The following is a 16,694-nucleotide window of genomic DNA, read 5'->3' as shown; positions in this document are numbered from 1 at the left end:
GGTATGACTGTACTCCAACAATGAATGAATCATTTACCCACCCGTAAGTCCGATCGACAGCCATGTAAAGCTATGTTTACGATCCCCTCTCCTGCCCAAGAAAACATGAAAACAATAACTTCACATACATGTTCCCGAGTGTCCGTGTTAATCTTTCTTTTCATGTGCGACAGCCTCCGCGTGAGGTGCATTCGCCCATAACATTGAATTTCAAGTACCTATGCTCAATGAACCGTGAAGCATGACGACCCTCGTGCCCAACGTGAAACCAGGTCATAGATCGCGTCCCCCAGCCGCCATGTTGAAACCCAATGATACTTTTTATATTATAAAAATGAAAATTTTGAAAATCATGGTTATTATCGTTATGAATGCAGAATACTGTTTATTAGAATCCCTGTAGAATCGCTATGCATATAGAATATTAGAATCCCTGTAGAATGAGCCACATGTGTTATATCAATCCAACACAATGATGTGAATAAACTTCGGTGTGTCATACAAATCTACATAATATACACTATTTAGGCGAAAATTATGCTCTTTACTAATACCTTTACAGTCGTTCTGTGTACTATGTTCAACGTTTGCAGTCAAAACAATGACAACAACATGCTTACAATATCTGGATGAATGTATATCACTATTGTGTCCCAGGCTGTCATATTGAATGTTAAGACTTACACAATAAAATGTTAGTATTTTTTAACATGAAATCGAGCTCAGTACATTGGGAATACTCAATATCTTTACACAAACTACCTGTACAATCAGTCAAAAAAAAACCAAACTCAGTACATTGGGAATACACAATAACTTTACACAAAATACGAGTACAATCCGACACCAAAAAAATCATACACTCATTAGTAAACACTAGGGAAATACAAAATACTCCCAGCTTTAAATAAACACATACATATGTACATGATATACACTATTCATGCGAAAATTATTCTCTCACGAATACAGTCGTCCTTGGTGCTATATAACAACGTCATTAAAGGCATGCAGACCATGAAAACAACGTGCTTGTAATACTGTTAGACAATGCATAGATCGACTTACCAGTCCAGAGTTAAAAAATCCACAATACATCCATCACATTTGTACATTATAATCCATGAAGCTGCAGAGTAACCCGTCGCACAACCCACGTCTCTGCCCTCTCACTCTCAGGGTAGGTAGACAAAGAACAGTCAAACAATGACATTTTCGCGCGGTTTTAGGTACACGCGTGCCTCAGCCTAAAAACCGGTTCTGTGTCAAGCCGGTTCTGTCAAACCTGTGCGCATACACCCCTCGCTCAAAACGGACACACAACCAAAACGGCTACCTATCCCAAACAGTTGCCCACATTTCTAAATGAAGTCTTATTTGTAACTGTATATATGAATAATAATAATGACATACTATTTGTATTTGGCATGTTAGCACAATGTGGATGAAAATGACACAATACTGTGGCCAGGGGAAAACAAGCAAGGAAAAATGTGCATCCGTAAAAAGGTGTTGTAAATATTGTCCTTGCTGTAAATAAAATATTGTATTGTATGTTTGTCTTGGGTTTTGCTTAAATAGCATGATGCATGTGAGTCATGTACAGTTGGGTTTGAGATGGCACCTTGGGAAGACTCCTTGAACAGGATCTATTATGATCCAGAACATCCTGGTAGTTATGCTGGACCCAGGAAGTTATACGATGCTGTCAAAGCTGAGGGTCAGTTTAAAATTGGTCTGCATCGAATCCAGAAATGGTTGAAAGGGCAGGAGAACTATACGATGACTAATCAAGTCAGAAGAAAGTTTCCACGAAATAAGTATGTAGTGGAAGGTGTAGACAGTCACTGGCAGTCTGATCTCATGGACATGGTATCACTGGCAAAGTACAATGATGGGGTCAAATACCTCTTGGTCATCATAGATCTGTTTTCACGTTACTTGTGGGTAATTCCACTCCTGTCTACAAAAGGTCAAGAAGTGGTGAAAGCCCTCACCAACTTATGGAAAACCGAAACACAGAAACCGAAACGTTTTCAATCGGACATGGGTTCAGAATTTAAGAATCGATGAGTAAAAGCTTTTTTGAAAAAGCATAATGTAAATCAACTGTTTACACTGAATGAAACCAAAGCCCCTTATGCTGAGAGAGTGATTAAAACCATTAAAATGAGACTGTATCGTTACATGTTGAAACGCTTTAAGCACAGATATGTGGATATCTTACAAGATGTAGTCAAGAGTTACAACCACACCAAACACAGAATGTTAGGACAGTCGCCTGCTAGTGTAACTCATAAAAATGAAGATGAAGTGCGACTCTCTCAATATTTAATTCAACCCTGGACATTTAAACTCAGTAATAAGAACTTCACCTTCCAGGTGGGGGATAAGGTCAGAGTGAGTCATCTTAGGAGACCATTTGACAGAGAATACCAGGAGAAATGGTCTGGTGAAATCTTTACAGTCATCAGGAGATATTGGTCACAAGACAATGACATGTACAAGTTGAAAGACTGGGGTGGTGATCCTATTGAAGGTGCGTTTTATTCATCAGAGCTACAAGCCGTGATAGAGAACCCAGATCAGGAGTATAGAATTCAAGACATTGTCAAAACACGGACCAGAAATAAACGGAAAGAAGTCTTAGTGAAATGGCTTCATTGGTCGAAAAAATACAATTCTTGGATCCCAGAAGCAGATGTGAAACAGTATAAAAGCACAATGTAAACTCTTTTCAACGTCATTTATGATGGAAGAGACAGTAGAGACACAACCTCTCTCACGCAGCAGGTCTGGTGAAAGTTGGACTTTGCTAGGTCGAAAAGTGGCCAAAACAGAAACAGTGTTTTTCTCTCAAATCATCATAAATTACATTGTGGTGATTACGTGTATTGTCAATTTGTCCCTAGACAAAGGAAACTCCAATTTGTGGACAGCTCTCCTCAGTTCCAGTCTAGGATACCTGTTACCAAATCCCAAGATTAAATCTCAACATGGATAAATACTTACCATCAGAAGTACAGACAGTGAACGCCTCTATCCCAATAACAAACCTTATAACTTCAGAGTAGATTTGAATGATCCTTTACATCTTGACCAGAGATGGAGAATAGGACTGACAGAAATATCTATATTGTCCTGGGACATAGATAAAAAGTCGGAATGTCGAGACATTTATATCTATTCCTCCATGTGTGATTCATCCTATGTGGGGGAAACTAAACAACCCTTACTGAGACGTTTATGGGAAAGCGAAAAGAACGTTCATTTTCATTTTCTCAATGCCAGTATGTCCCCATGAATTTGAGAGATGTGCAGACTGTGGATGTCTATATAAATCACCACGAGGACAATCTGGCTTCATTTAGTCGTGGACCAGTGACAGTGACACATCACCTCAAGTTGCTCCCGTTTTGGTGTTCATCATGAATAATCCACGATACAAACTCTTCGTACCCGATGCAGAAAAATGGACTCGGTTTTACATGCTCAGGGCTGAAGGGAAAGGAGATCCTTATCACTCCAAATCTGCCATGATGTCTGTGGATCGCTTGTTGGAACTGTACGATCCAGAGTGGAAGAAAGAGAAACCAAAAGAAACAACCTCAGAACAACAACCTAAGATTAATTTCGTCACCCCGACTCAACAAGTGGTCGAACAGGTTGAGGCTCGTATACAGATGCAGAAGAAGTCTATAAAAAGGCAAACTAAAGATAAGAAAAACAGTTCCTCACAGAAGCGCAAGCCGTGCACATCTAAACGAAGTGGCTCTGGTGATAACTTGGATATACCCACCAAAAGGAGGAAGAAATAATGGCTTCATACACAGAGAGTGTATCCATTGAGGCTAACGCTGATGAATTTGATCTCTTTACTATACCTCCTACCTATGCGTCTGTGGATAAATAGTATTACATGACCTACAGACCGACGTCTCAAATTACAACCGATTCCAGTCCCATTGAATTTAACATCTCAGGACAAGGGGTAGATTACATTGACTTGAGGAGAACTCAATTACATGTACAGGCCAAGATGCTCAAAGCAGGTGGAACAGACATTACAACAGACGAAAAAGTAGGACCGGTCAATTTATGGCTTGAAAGCCTGTTCTCTCAAGTGGATTTGTCTCTCAATGGAAAACTCATTACGAGTTCGACCAATCTATATCCCTACAAGAGTTATATCAAGGTTCTTCTCAATGAAACCACAGCATCGAAACAATCTCTACTACAATCTCAACTCTATTACAAAGACAGTGCGGATTCTATGGATGAATCTGATCCTAATTCAACCAACGGGGGTCTTTTTCTAAGATATGAATACACTCGTAATGGAACCGTGGATATGTGTGGGCCTCTCTATGAAGATCTGATGGATTCAAAACGTTACTTGATTAATGGCGTGGATTTACAAATACGAATGTTCCGCACCCCTCCTGCATTTAATCTCATGTGTGCAGAAGACTCACCCAGTTACAAGGTGAAAATACAAGATATCTATTTGCGAATGTGTAAGATTCGACCCAGCTCGGCCATCACCACCAGTCATGCCAAAGTTCTCGCTCATCACACAGCAAAGTATCCTTTCACCAAGAGTGACATCAAAACTGTATCGTTACCCAAAGGACAGCTGAACTACACAGTGGATAATTTGTTTCAAAACAAGGTCCCCAACAAAATTGTAGTAGCATTGGCATCTTCTGAAGCCGTCAATGGCAGTTACACAAAGTCACCCTTTAATTTTCAAATGTATGATCTCAGTTCTATTGTTCTTTATGTGGATGGAGAATCACTGCCGGGGGAAGCCCTACGGGTAACAAAGAAACAGTACATCACAGCTTATAATGCTTTGTTCGAAGGAAGTGCATCCATAGGGTTGGATATTGAAAGGGGCGACTTTAAGGGCGGATATGCTCTGTACCAGTTTTGTCTTGAACCCTATCATTTGAAAGACGACTACTTGGATCTGATAAAAAGAGGAAACCTAAGGCTTAACCTCCAGTTTAGCAAGGCATTACCTGAGACAACAAATCTGATTCTCTATTCCGAGGACAATCTCATGCTGACTGTGGATAACGCGAGGAATATATTGTACTCTACACCATGAATACACTACAACTGATGTGTGCCCTCAATACGGATGGAATCACAAAACAGTTTCATGTGACAATAGGTGCAGCAGACCAACTTCCTAAGAGAATCATCTCGTACCCCCAAGGTTTTATCATCAATACCCAAGATTCAACACAAGGAGGCCAGCATTGGATCGCTATTTGGTTACATTCACCAAATTATGGAGAATTCTTTGACAGCTTTGGAAAAAGACCCAGTTACTATCGAAGAGAATTTCAAGACTTTTTATGTAAAAATGTATCACGTTATCAGTACAATACCAAAGTACTTCAAAGCAGTGACAGCTCTACCTGTGGACTCTATTGTGTTTACTACATTATCATGAAATGTAGAGGATATGTGTTGCATGACATTCAAAGTAGTTTCACTATATATGCAAAGGTCAATGATGAACTGATGTATGACTATGCCTTTCAGTATTTGAATGCATGTATGTAAAACAGTCCATACTATCTAGATTTAGCACGTGTTTATAGTGATGAGACAATGTATCTGGAAATAAACATAAAAAAAACACTGTAATTCCGCTAGCCCACAGAAGTCCCCAATCGGAGAAGGACGGTTGGGAGGTATGGCACTGTGTTCTGTTATTATTGATATCAACAAACAAACAAACAAGGTATACATTTTCATTGTTTAATGACCCCGTTTCACACAGAAGTAGCACTACAGGTTAGGGGTCAACCCATAGTCTACTTTACAACGATATTTTACAATGTAATCCATTTGAAAGGCTTCTTCTTTTTCTTCTGTCGAGTATGAGCTGGTATCCCAGGAGGTTTTGACGTCATTTCTGGTGTTTTGGATTTCATGTCCACTTCCAGTCGTTATCTGTTGCCTACAAGACCTTGAGGCACATGTATCTCTTTTAAGGCCTGATAGAATTCAGTCATTCCCTTGGGTTGAAAACGTTTATACAGACACTGGGAGTCCTTGAGTAAGTCTGCAATATGACTCCCTGCAATGACTTGACCCTTGTAGATGAGGACACCTTTCTCATCCCATGATAGTCTATGTTCAGGGTCACTCTGAATATGTCTCAATAAAGCAGCACCTCTCTGTCTGTAAGGTTTGGGGAGCACACTCAGCACCAAACTGGTATCCATGGGTTCTGACTCATCAATGGTGGTATGATGATTCACATCTGAGGAGGAGGGCGCATTCATTGTCCCACCACTCATTGGATTCATGTGATATTTCAAGAGCCGTTTATATTTATCCATTGGAATGAGCACCTGTTTTTGGATATGCTCCATTACAAAGTCTTCACTAAAGGCCCAACAACCTTCAACACTAAACTAATGACAGCCACACTTTTTGGTAATAATTGTTTTTTCTTTGTCTTAGATACGGTTTTATCACCGAGAAAACGAAGCACTTTTCTGTGTTTTCTCAGTACAGTCCACTGTTTCTTCGACAGACGAACATCAGTATTTAACAGATTATAAATAATCTCCACCAATACTTTTAATTGGTCATCAGTCACGCTTTGCAACAGCAACTTCTTTTGTACAGGAGATGTACTCGCTTGCAAAAACCGTAAGAAATATCCGTTCTGTCTGAGTGTCTTAGACATAATGACGTTTGATTCAGTGTTCAGCACAATTTATAAGCACAACAGCTTTGATCATTGGTGACTCACTGCTGAATGCACATGACAAACAAATGTCACTGATATTTATAGGCTCCTCCTGCTGAGTCATGTGTGTAGTGACTGCCATTCACAATATAGTCCATGGGTACCATACTCCTACCTCTCCATGTGAGGGTTAGTGTGTATCCTGTAGTTATTAACAACACAAGTATACGCCATAGACAGATAATAATACGTTTCAGTACAGGGGGTAGTTCCACTTCGGTTGTTGCAGGAATATTCAGAGACACACGGCAGTCCTCAGCTTGAGACTCCATGTCTACAAATGACAAGGTCTCTCCTAATGTCGACTGTTTATACTCTTGGCACATACACAATGGGATCTTCCTCTGGAAAAATGTTGGTTCTGAGTCTCAGTTTATCTTCTGCACGTGGAGACATGTCCAACACCAGGTAGCCATAGGGTTGTTTCATAGCATCTGTGTAAGCTTCCACGAGAATCCCTGCACGTCCAGGAAATAACTGTTTTCCAAGGGTCATCATTTGTGATCTATCACGCACATTCTTGAACAAGACCAGGTACCACGTGTTCAGAGCTATGGTTCGTGCAGATTTGCCTTGTCCATACAAGTTCTGAGTTATAAATATCACACTCAGACGTCGATGATGACAGCCTTGTGTAAACAACAGTTCCATGTCTTTAGAACTTAACACGTGATGTAACAGATCATCCAGAATAATGAGTCCATGCTGTCCATCAGAGGAAAACTGTTCAATGTCTGCTTCTGTAGGTAATCCCTGTTGGAACACAATGTTTGGCACAGTTGTTTCCACATCGTCAAACAGAGATTGATAAACACCATAACAGTACAGTATTTTCTGGGATGGGTCCTTCACATACATCCCCTTCACATGTTGCAACAGTCTGTACATCCACCGAGTCTTTCCTGCTCCTGTAGGTCCAGACACACAAGTGCTGGAGCAAGGTTCAAAAGGTGTTAAACTTTGTGTCTCCCACCAAAGTTTAGTCGGATCAATCACAGCGTGAGGACTCCAAGTAATGGCTGCCTTGGGTGTAGTGGGTTGAACTTCAGCCATGTCCTCCCTCTTCATTAACCAGTTCCTCTTATTCTCAGAATCTAATTTGTGAACTTTGGATAGATGTAAGGGAAGTCTCAATAGATGCCGAGCTGAACAACCAGGTACAGGACAGTCTTTTCTTAACCTACCCATCTTGTTTGAATTTCTTTCATTTATGAAACTAATCCTATATATAGTGTGGCTCCCTGTGGCTCCCAAGTGGCTCCCAAGTAACTCCCAAGTGGCTCCCTATGGCTGCCAAATGGTTCCCTGTGGCTCCCTGTGGCTCCCAAGTGGCTGCCAAGTGGCTCCCAAGTGGCTCCCTATGGCTGCCAAATGGCTCCCTATGGCTCCCTGTGGCTCCCTGTGGCTCCCAAGTGGCTCCCTGTGGCTGCCAAGTGGCTCCCTATGGCTCCCAAGTGGCTCCTTATGGCTGCCTAAAGGTCATTTGGCCTTGGGACAGTAGAAATGTCCCTGCCAAGTACGAACCTCAAAACCCATAGGGCACAGTATCTAAGTCTTTTTTAATGACACGTTTAGTGTAGACCATTCTATAACGTTTGGTTTCTTTTCTGTTTTCTGTTTTCTGTGGCCGAATATTTGTCTCTAGTAATTTTGGAGGAGTTGGTCACTTCTATGACTTTCTCCTTTTTTTCTTCCAAACCCAAAATGTCTTTCTTGTGAAAAAGTACTGTGTCTTTGACAGAGTCAAAATTGATCAATTGTGAGTTGGTATAATTCAAAGTAAATCCTCTCACTTTGCAAGTTTCTTTGCCAGATTTTGTTTTGTAGGCATAATTTTTTGGCCCTCCTGAACAAAAAACCGCAATGGGGTCTCCTTCTAATTCATCGGTAAGCTACCCTAAATAGTTCCCCAAGGGTGGATTCTCATCACCAGGGGCAGAGACAAAAATGACTGAGTCTGTATCATAGTACAACACACGTTCTTGTAGCATGTCCAACACGCTATACAATTTTAGCCTTGCATAACAGGTGGTAAATGTGGCAATAAAGATATTAGTGACATCACTGTCTGGAATGAATTCAGTGTCGTGAGTCCACTGAAACTGGGCCACATGATTGTTCAGAATGTGAAAATCGTGTAGGGTCTTTTTGGGGTCAGCCAAAAGTTGATACAGTTCTTTTAGTTTTGTACTGTGAACAAATTTGGTCTGTTTCATGTTGGGTCTCTGGGCATATTTACCCCAAAATGAATTTAACATCAATTTCGAAAGTGCTCTCAAGCCAGGATTTTTTTCAATTTTGTCATAGTCTAACCGAATACCTTCATTCTTCAAATAATTGTCGATGTATTTCTGTTTGTCTTCCTCTGACTGACACCATGCAGGCCAACCCGATGATTCTTGTTTGATTTTGAGGAAAGTGTTAATATAACTCGCAAACAGACCACCTGACTGGGTGGTTTTGTCATAGTGAGTGGTTTCTGCCCAGTGATAAACTTCATACATTTTCTGAATTTCGTAACCCTTTTCAAGAGCTTTGGCTAACTCTGGCGTGCACCATGTCCCAATGAAGCTACACTCTTCATCCGAGTGCTGACATAGTTCTTGTTTTTCCGTTTCAGCACACGTGTGACATAATGCAAATTTGAGTTTACCTTGGGACTTCAAAGGTAAAACGGGATGGTACAGTCCACGAGGGGCTAGGATCTTGACTTTGGCAATGCCAAAGTACTGATCCAAGGATTTGAAGTTTGCGGTAAAGATTTGAGGATGCCCCACGGGATACTGTCCATACTTGTTCACCCAAGGATACAAGGATGTGAAATCCATATACAAAATGTTTTCCTTCTCCTTGGCCTCGTAAAACAGTTTGGAAGCATTGGTACGTCCACCGAAAAATGAATCTCTGGGATCTAATCGTTCCTGAAGATCTAAGGTGGACACGAACATTTTCAGCTCAGGTTTAGTTTTCAGTTCTTGCCTGAACTCATGTTCCCAGAGGGTCACTAACTCGTAACCCTTCTCTTTGATGGTTGCATTTCTTTTCATGGTTAGAGCATACAACTCACTGACTGACTGCTTGGTGTGAGGCAGTACAGTTTTGCCCCTGTCATGAGGATAACACGTAGGACAGCCATGACAGAGACAACCATCAAATTGGTAGACAGTGTTGCTGTCACGACAGTACCCATCCATCTTGTACTTGGTCCCTGGGATCAGATACTCCCTTCATTCAAAGCGTGTTGAATGTGCTTATCATGGAAATGAATCAACCATTCCAGCCATTGTATGGAGATGAGACTGTATTGACCCTTGGTGTATCCATCTCCAGGGACCTTCGCAATGGGACTAGAAAGGGTTTCTTCCTTGTGAATCACAGCCCCTGCCTCTTGTACTGCTTGAAGGGTTAGCCAGGACCCAGGTTTGACTTCCACCCATTGCTGTCCTTTTACCTTTCACAGAAAGCCAAGGGGTAATGTGACCATGCCACAGTAATTTCACATGGCTGTGCTTGGTCAAAAACTTGTGTTTGAATACCCCATGGCAGACACTGGCAATGGTAATGTAATCTGTAGGATCAATCCCCGGTTCTTTCTTCTCACTGATTTGCTGAGTTTTAGGGTCCTTGACAAGATATGTCTTTGTGGTGACAGACACATGATGACCACAAGTGTCTGGACATGGGGGCATCTTGAAACATTTGAATTGCTTGTGCCATTTAGAACAATGATCGCAACGAGATCCACAACTCGTACACTTTGCATCCGATGTGACAGGTTCATCCTTGCACACATCACAGACAGACTGGGCGATGACAAAGTTAGGTTTGTGTTCCTGACGCCCACACCACGACTGATGACAATTATCACATGGGGTATGGTGAAAGCAATCATCATCAGATCCACACTGTGAACAAGGGGAAGGTAGATAACCTTCTGCACAGGTAGACACCTCATCTTGTGAGCACTCAAAATCAAACATGATAAACTTTTTGACTTCCTGTTTGTCATTCACAGCTAGGGGTGTATGAAAGCAATGATGATCCATGGGCACCCTCTTACCACAGGGTTGACACATGTAAGTGTCACAGTCATGCTGACCATCTTTGTTTTGCCAAATGTTTAGGACTTTAAAACACTGAGAACAACGCCAGTAGGTCTCACATTCTGATGGGAGGACACCTTTTTCGGATTTTTTGTTTTGTTTGTGAGTCACAAAACACTCTTCCGATCGACATTGCATGTTGCAGTCAGGACAAGTTTTTGCAGTATCATTGACCTTACACGATTTTCTCTTGCAGACCCGACAATAATTTTCACATTCATCCTCATGATTTTTGCTAAAAGGGGTGAGACAGTGGTCACAAAAATAACTTTGACTGAAAAAGCCAGAAATGTTCGGGATAGCATGAAAATGGTTATCTACTAAATAGAGAAACAATTGTTTTCTGTCATCTTTAATTCCTTTGGTCATGAATTTATTCCCTAGTGATGCACTGACCACCAAAATTTGGCATCCCAAGTCAGCTTCCAATTTGGGAATATCTCTCAAATTGGCCATTCTTTCTTTGGACACATCTGCTTTATCACACATAGTTTTGGCAAAAAGGGTTTGTTGGTTGTTATGTTTTTTCAAGTTGGTGTACAAGGCGGGCGGACATTTCTTGTGCTCCAGTGCCAAATGAGCCATATGAGTATTTTTCTTGTCATTGGTAGACATGACTAGAAACCTACACTCGCATTGATCTAAAGGATGCGCCCTGAGGAGATCTTCCCATTCAACCTTGGATACTTGATGAACTTTTGCGAAACATACAGCTAAAGCTCTTGCCATACACATGTTGTCTTTATTTTTTATTTCGACAATAGACAGTTTTTCTTTGACACTTTCTTCAACATTGGATATGTTTTGTCTGGCACCTCCTTTGGGCATATCAAGAAAACCAATATCAATATCGAAAGAATCGTCCAAGGCCAGATTGTTATGACTTTTTAATACATTTTCGATGTGGCTTAGAATCACGTCAGCATTTAGTTCCTCCAATGGTCGGAGTGGGATCACGATGGGATTTTGCAAATTTTGATGGTGAAGCACAACTCGACCCAAATCTTCATCCTGTAAATTTCCTCTAGCTTCTTTTAACACATCATCAAACATGACATGTAAGTTGTCCTGTAAATCTTTTAAATTTTGTCTTTTCCATTGATCATTAAATCGTACTTTGTACACTCTTTCTATAGCTGCATGTTTTGCAAAGGTTCTTTCTTTCCTAAGGTGAAATTCATAAGCCGGTTGGACCTCCCCCGAGTCATCATTTCCAGCTCCTTGTTGACTACCCAAATAGATATCTAATACATCCAACCCCACTGGACTGGATAAATATGTAGCTGTCCAATGACAGCTGAGACCCACTATCTTTACGCTTTGGGGATGGCCCTGGCACTGGCGAGCCTGACCGTTTCCTTGAAGGTTGAGAGGTACTAGACATGGTAACCGATGGGCGTTTGGGGCAGGTCTTTTTATGTAGACAAAGTGCAGGCATTCTCCTGAAAGTAGTTTCACAGAAGGGACAGGATAAACCCTTCTGTCTTGCAATTGGGGTTTTGTTGAATGTGGGAACAATATTTTCCAAGGAGGGACTATCATCTGAGCTGAGGCCGTCTAATGAAGAAGACGTTTCCTCCGTCTTGTTGTCTTTGGTTGTTGCTGCCAACTGATGTTCCATCTGCCTGCACAGCAAGCATATAGACTTCATACTCACTCGTTCATCATTTGACAGACCATGTTCTTCTGCCCACTTCATCAAGCTGGCAGGGTCATCAAAAGAATCGATTTTAGCCTGGAGATCCATCTGAAATAAAACAAATATTTACCCTGAATGCAGTATTGTGTCATTTTCATCCACATTGTGCTAACATGCCAAATACAAATAGTATGTCATTATTATTATTCATATATACAGTTACAAATAAGACTTCATTTAGAAATGCGGGCAACTGTTTGGGATAGGTAGCCGTTTTGGTTGTGTGTCCATTTTGAGCGAGGGGTGTATGCGCACAGGTTTGACAGAACCGGTTTGACACAGAACCGGTTTTTAGGCTGAGGCACGCGTGTACCTAAAACCGCGCGAAAATGTCTTTGTTTGACTGTTCTTTGTCTACCTACCTGAGACTGAGAGGGCAGAGACGTGGGCTGTGCGACGGGTTACTCTGCGTCTTCATGGATTATAATGTACAAATGTGATGGATGCATTGTGGATTTTTTAACTCTGGACTGGTAAGTCGATCTATGCATTGTCTAATAGTATTACAAGCACGTTGTTTTCATGGTCTGCATGCCTTTAATAGTGTATATCATGTACATATGTATGTGTTTATTTAAAGCTGGGAGTATTTTGTATTTCCCTAGTGTTTACTAATGAGTGTATGATTTTTTTGGTGTCGGATTGTACTCGTATTTTGTGTAAAGTTATTGTGTATTCCCAATGTACTGAGTTTGGGTTTTTTTTGACTGATTGTACAGGTAGTTTGTGTAAGGTTATTGAGTATTCCCAATGTACTGAGCTCGATTTCATGTTAAAAAATACTAACATTTTATTGTGTAAGTCTTAACATTCAATATGACAGCCCGGGACACAATAGTGATAGACATTCATCCAGATATTGTAAGCATGTTGTTGTCATTGTTTTGAATGCAAACGTTGAACACAGTACACAGAACGACTGTAAAAGTATTAGTAAAGAGCATAATTCTCGCCTAAATAGTGTATATCATGTACATTTGTATGACGCACCGAAGTTTATTCACATCATTGTGTTGGATTGATATAACACATGTGGCTCATTCTACAAGGATTCTAATATTCTATATGCATAGCGATTCTACAGGGATTCTAATAAACAGTATTCTGCATTCATAACGATAATAACCATGATTTTCAAAATTTTCATTTTTATAATATGAAAAGTGTCATTGGGTTTCAACATGGAGTGAGAGGGCAGAGGCGTGGGTTGTGCGACGTGTTACTCTGCGTCTTCATGGATTATAATGTACAAATGTGATGGATGTATTGTGGATTTTTTAACTCTGGACTGGTAAGTCGATCTATGCATTGTCTAACAGTATTTAGATTTAGTATTTATTGTTTTCATGGTCTGCATGCCTTTAATGACGTTGTTATATAGCACCAAGGACGACTGTATTCGTGAGAGAATAATTTTCGCATGAATAGTGTATATCATGCACATATGTATGTGTTTATTTAAGCTGGGAGTATTTTGTATTTCCCTAGTGTTTACTAATGAGTGTATGATTTTTTTGGTGCCGGATTGTACAGGTAGCCGTGTTTTATTGTGACTTGATTTTCGTGGATTATACAAGTGCACTCATTTTAATATCACCAGACACCCCTGAGGTATGTGTGAACTGATGATGGTTTTAATCCCATCTACATTTACTTTGGTATGTTTAATATCACCACACATGGTACAAGATGTGTAGACGTTAATAGAGTTTGTGAACTGTATATGAAGTGTTTTTTAAGTCATCACAGACTATATAGACATACTATGAATACTATTTGTGATGGTTTTGTCATGATTTAGACCTGGTTATCAGTATTATTCTTCTTCTATTTTTGTGTATTATTAAATAATTACATTATATACATTAAGTGATGTGTTGGTTTTATTATGAGTCATGTTTATAAGGATTCAGACATGGTTAAAAATACTATTTTAATGCAACTGGAATAACAAGAAATCTTAACATTCAATATGGCAGCCCGGGACACAATAGTGATAGACATTCATCCAGATATTGTAAGCATGTCGTTGTCATTGTTTTGAATGCAAACGTTGAACACAGTACACAGAACGACTGTAAACGTATTTGTAAAGAGCATAATTCTCGCCTAAATAGTGTATATCATGTACATTTGTATGACGCACTGAAGTGTATTCACATCATTGTGTTGGATTGATATAACACATGTGGCTCATTCTACAGGGATTCTAATATTCTATATGCATAGCGATTCTACAGGGATTCTAATAAACAGTATTCTGCATTCATAACCATAATAACTATGATTTTCAAAATTTTCATTTTTATAATATGAAAAGTGTCATTGGGTTTCAACATGGCGGCAGGGGGACGCGATCTATGACCTGGTTTCACGTTGGGCACGGGGGTCGTCATGCTTCACGGTTCATTGAGCATAGGTACACGGACACTCGGGAACATGTATGTGAAGTTATTTACAAGTTGATATTTTCATGTTTTCTTAATCTTCATGCTTGGGCGGGAGAGAGGATCGTAAACATAGCTTTACATGGCTGTCGATCGGACTTACGGGTGGGCAAATGAGTCATTCATTGTTGGAGTACAGGCATACCTAATTTGTTTCTTCTCATGAATGGGTTACTTGTCCCAACCCCTCCAAACATCTAGACTTGCTGGATATATTCTCAATATTGGATCTATCCATTCATGGACATACCTGGATATTTCATGGAACTATTCTAAGTGAGACTGTGCTGCTGGATACATTGGACATGTGGGTCGAAGATGCCACGAGGTAAGTTGTTCTCCCTTAGATGTTTGTACCAATGTGTGAAGGGTAACTTACCTTGATGTTCTGTTGAAAATATGTATCCACACAGTATGTAATCCAGTGAAATGCACACAGCATATTCCAAGGATATTTTGGTATCCACAATGTGTAGTCACTATAGGCACTAGTGACTTCTGAGACTGTCAGGGACTGTCTTTGGTCCTGAAGTAGCAGGGTTACAACAGTTATCTGGTAATCTAGAAGATATTATTCTGGATCCAATGACAGCGGCACATGCCACCGTACCACCATCCTTGGACCCATCTGTAAATAAGGATTTGTAATTGCTATATTTATTCTTTAATTGATTATATTCTTGTTTATATTGTAATTCATTCGTTTCTGTTTTTTTAAAAGTAGTTAATGTTAGGTCAACTTGGGGCCTAACCAATTGCCAAGGAGGAGAAGAAAGGAGTCGTGAAGGAGCTATATTTCCCAGGTCAATGCCAGCAGCAGATATAAATGGCTTAATTCTGAGTCCTAGAGGCGGAACAAGAGAACCCTTTTTGTTGTACAGATCCTCATAGAGAGGATTGAAGACACAGTTATGTGCAGGGTTAGATTCGTTCGAGTATAGGTTTGTAATATATTGAAATGCTAACTTTGTTCGTCGTTGTGTAAGAGATGGTTCATCTGCCTCGACGTAGAGACTGTCAACAGGAGAAGCTCTGAAAGACCCAAGACAAAGTCTTAGACCTTGATGGTGGACAGAATCTAATAATTGTAGGTTGCTTTTGCAAGCCCCACCATATACATTGGAGCCATAATCAAGTTTTGAACGGATTAGTGAGCGGTATAAGTGCAAGAGTGTAGTTTGGTCCCCTCCCCACTTTGTGTTGGAAACCACTTTTAACAGATCAAGTGCCTTCAGGCATTTAGCTTTAATCGATTTGATATGTGGCAGAAAGGTTAAATGTGAGTCGAAAATAACACCTAAGAACTTGGCCTCCTTTACAACCTTGATGGGTGTACCATTTAGAGATAGTTCTGGGTCTTTATGCGGTTTGTATTTACGGCAGAAATGTATACAATTAGTTTTGGATTTAGAAAATTTAAAGCCGTTTTCAAGACACCATTTATGTATTTTGTTTAAACACAACTGCAGTTGTCGTTCAATAGTATGCATATTCTTACCACGACAAGAAATATTAAAATCATCCACAAAAAGTGATCCATCAATTGAATCGCTTAAAACCTTTGATAAACTGTTGATCTTGATACTAAACAATGTGACAGGCAAAATACTGCCTTGCGGGACACCCTGATCTTGAAGGTAATGATCAGACAGGGTAGAACCCACTCG

At 40.2% G+C, this 16,694-nt stretch overlaps 1 pseudogene; it reads right to left on the bottom strand.

Annotated features, from left to right (window-relative positions):
* LOC137292175 (receptor-type tyrosine-protein phosphatase epsilon-like) overlaps positions 1-16,694 on the bottom strand; it is an 86,828-nt pseudogene that overhangs the window by 30,826 nt on the left and 39,308 nt on the right.

This window comes from Haliotis asinina, chromosome 7 (genome assembly GCF_037392515.1).
Source record: "Haliotis asinina isolate JCU_RB_2024 chromosome 7, JCU_Hal_asi_v2, whole genome shotgun sequence".
NCBI classification, from domain to species: Eukaryota; Metazoa; Mollusca; class Gastropoda; order Lepetellida; family Haliotidae; genus Haliotis; species Haliotis asinina.
Note: the sequence above shows the minus strand (reverse complement) of the source record. Positions and strands in the feature narration are given on the sequence as shown.